Source organism: Poeciliopsis prolifica, unplaced genomic scaffold (assembly GCF_027474105.1).
Source record: "Poeciliopsis prolifica strain line A6 unplaced genomic scaffold, Auburn_PproV2 SCAFFOLD177, whole genome shotgun sequence".
In the NCBI taxonomy this organism is placed as follows: domain Eukaryota; kingdom Metazoa; phylum Chordata; class Actinopteri; order Cyprinodontiformes; family Poeciliidae; genus Poeciliopsis; species Poeciliopsis prolifica.
In genome coordinates, this window is record NW_026562552.1 from 84,139 (window position 1) to 87,500 (window position 3,362).

At 39.5% G+C, this 3,362-nt stretch overlaps 1 protein-coding gene across 1 annotated transcript in view; it reads left to right on the forward strand.

The window, feature by feature from the left end:
• The first annotated feature begins 291 nt into the window (after positions 1–291).
• The window catches only part of LOC129356525 (uncharacterized), a 6,710-nt gene continuing 3,639 nt past the window's right edge, over positions 292–3,362 (forward strand). Inside the window, exons 1-3 of the mRNA XM_055026108.1 lie at positions 292–370; positions 578–633; positions 3,048–3,362. The exon at positions 3,048–3,362 is cut by the window's right edge and continues 824 nt beyond it. The gene's annotated coding sequence lies outside the window, so the exon portion shown is untranslated. The remainder of the gene's footprint in view (positions 371–577; positions 634–3,047) is intronic.

A 3,362-nucleotide genomic window follows, 5' to 3' on the forward strand; every position in this document is an offset into this window, starting at 1 on the left:
ATAATCAAAACGCTTCAGATGGAAGTCGGACATTTTCCTCCAGACGGATGTTGAAAATATTTTCAATATTGTTCCAGAGAATCGCAGCAAATTCCAGAAAAAATTGGAGTTTCATCCCAAGATTTTAAAAGCTGAAGATGTTCTGCTGTTTCACAAGGAAGGAACGTCTTCAGGCGCTGTCACGTGACCTCTGACCTCATCTTCTCATGCAAACGTCTTCCAAATCAGCCGCTGACTTTGACTGCCAAATGTTTCATTTCCATAAGAGAAGAAGAAGGAAGCGTCTGGAGGCCAGAGCGCCGACGGCCGCACAGCAGCTCCGACCGTTTCCTCCTCAGCGACTGGATTCAGTTTTATTATCATTTCACAGGTTGGAGATATTTAAAAGTAGATAAATATTTTATGATTATTTGTTTAGATGAGTTTATTCAGCTGAAGAAAAGAGAATAAAACCAAATTCATTAAAAAATGTTGAATATGGTTTTTATATTAATGGGAAGTTTAACTCTTTCTGAAACCGTAGTTATTGATGTAGTGATTGATGTAGTGATTGATGTTGTTATTTTTTGTTTTCCAGAGCTATGAATCCGGCGCCGCGCCTCGTCGTCCTGCTGCTGGCGGCTCGGATCGCAGGTAAAACATGAAATCTGCTTTTCGGACGGTTTCCTTTCATCCAGCGGTTCATCCACAAACATTTCCTCTGGAAATAATCTCATTTATTGCTATTGATCAGGTGTTGCAGCCTGTCGGCAGCCGGGCTGCTTCCATACGGAGGTAATTTGGGGCCAAAACGTTTTTTCAACAAAAAAAAAAATCTTCAAATCAATCAATCAATCAAATTTTATTTGTATAGCACATTTCAGCTACAAGGCATTTCAAAGTGCTTTACATCATAAACACAAAACACAAAGGCATGCAACATAGAATAAAATATCAAGTGTTTTTTTGTTTTTTTTTTCCCTCTTCCTTCCCTTTGACACGGAATTTAAGCGCCTGTTACCGCCGGACTCTGCCGTCCGTTTAACCACGGGTATTCGCCGGGCCCCGTTGCCCACAACAGGAAAAAAAAAAAAAAAAACAAAAAAAATTACATACATATCCACAAAATCAAATCCATACATATTACATTTCAAATGCAATTCTAAACAGGTGCGTTTTTACTTGAGATTTAAAGGAAGTCAGGGTTTCTGCTGTTTTACAGTTTTCTGGAAGTTTGTTCCAAAGTTTTGGTGCATAGATGCTGAAAGCTGTTTCTCCTCTCTTGGTTCTGGTTCTGGATGCAGAGCAGAACCAGAACCAGAACCTGAGAGTCTGGAAGGTTGATACAACAACAGCAGATCTTTGATGTATTGTGGTGCTAAACCGTTCAGTGATTTGTAAACTAATAACAGTATTTTAAAATTTATTCTGTGAGCTACAGGGAGCCAGTGGAGGGACTTTAAAACTGCTGTTATGTCTCTATCTTCCTGGTTTTAGTGAGAACAGGAGCAGCAGCTTCTGGATCAGCTGCAGCTGGATGATTGATTTGTTGGACAGGCCTGAGAAGATGCTGTTACAATAATCAATGTGACTAAAGACAAATGCATGAATGAGTTTCTCTAGATCTGGCTGAGACATTAGTCCTCTATCCTGGAGATGTTCTTCAGGTGATAGAAGGCCGATTTTGTTACTGTCTTTATGTGGCTCTGGAGGTTCAAGTCCGAGTCCATCACTACTCCCAGGTTTCAGGCTGATCGCTAGGTTTTAGTTGTAATAACTGAAGCTGTGCAAACTGATTTTCAGATTAAAGTTTTTATTTTTGATTTGCAGAACTTTTTTTTTCAAAGTAAAATAGAAACAGTTTCTAAGCTTCAAATAATTTTTCTATTGAACAAACTTTATGGCCCATATTTAACTCCATACTTACAGCGTTTCCCACCGAGTTTTCAGACTTTGTGTTTTTCTCATATCACAGAAATAAAGTCAGTATTTAGAGCCGAGGTCTTCACCTCACATTTCTGATTTATGGATGTTATTTTCACATTCGCAGCTGTGTTTGACGACAGCTTGGAGTAAAAATATCAGTTTATACATGCAGGATAATTTAACCCTGTTCTGGTCAAATGAACCAGCAATGAATGAAGGTATTTTAAAGTTTTCATTTTGAAAATCCGAATCCCTGTTTTTATGTCAGCTGAAAATGTTTTACTCTAATTCAGTAAAAAACATTAAAAGTCCGGATTTTTTTTTTAAAAAAAGGCTGATTTTATTTTTCTGCAAACAAACATTAGAAAACTTTGTTTTCTCATATTTCTTCATAGACAGACACATAAAAATGCTAAGGCGCTAATTTATTTGGCTGCTTTGTAGCTTTCAGTTAACCACTGTTTATATTTATAAATTTATGAATATGTTCATTTCCATGCTCTTATTTTGAAATCCGTTTACATAGCAGCTGCTTTCTTCCTTTATTGAGGAAGTGGAAAGTATTTAACCGACCAATGAGGAAAAGAAAAACTCAACCAGGAAGTAATGAGACAAACACCATTTGTTCTGTACAAACATTAAGAGCTTTAGCATTAGCTTCTGCTAAATACCATTTTGGTTAGCGTTTTAGCATTAGCAGAACTGATGTCTATGAGTAGTGCTTTAGCGTTAGCCCAGCTAACGTTCAGCTAGCCGTGCCCACTAGTTGGGAAACGACACGCCGAGCCTTGAACACAACGATTCCTGAGGTACGTTTTAAAAATACAAACTGTAGTTGACATTATAAAACAGATGGATGGTACTGAACGCATGCATCCATTTTCACCCTGAAGGTTCAGGGTGGTTTCAGAACCGCTGCCACGGTACCAGCACTCAGTATCTAGTCGGACCTTCTGGAATCCATTAAACCAGTTACACTCAGTCAGGCTCGGTTAACTTCCTCTACGACGAAGAATGAAGGAAAGGACACCAACCCATCACTAAGCTCTGGTTCCCTTCCAGTCCTGTCGGTTCTCAGAGTTTCAGAAAACTGGATGAACGTTTCTGAGTTTTAACTTCAGCTGATCTTTTCTTCTTCACAGCATCTCAGACATTCATCAATGCTGGCCAACATTTCAGAGTCGTTTTTCCAGAAAACATTGCCTACTACCACCCTTCTGATGCCCAGAACAAGATCTGGGTCATGGCTCTGCATGACGGCACATCAGTCACAGTGTCAACCAACGGTGCACAGTCACTGAACGCTGGTCAAACTACAAGTTTTGATGTGACCCAAGAACTCGGCAGGCTAACGGTTGATGAGACTGGTCCGTTCCCGGTTTTCAGCATCTCTGACAAAACCGTTCAGGTTAACAGCACCAAGGACATCATCATCCAAGCCATCAGCAGCAAAGGAA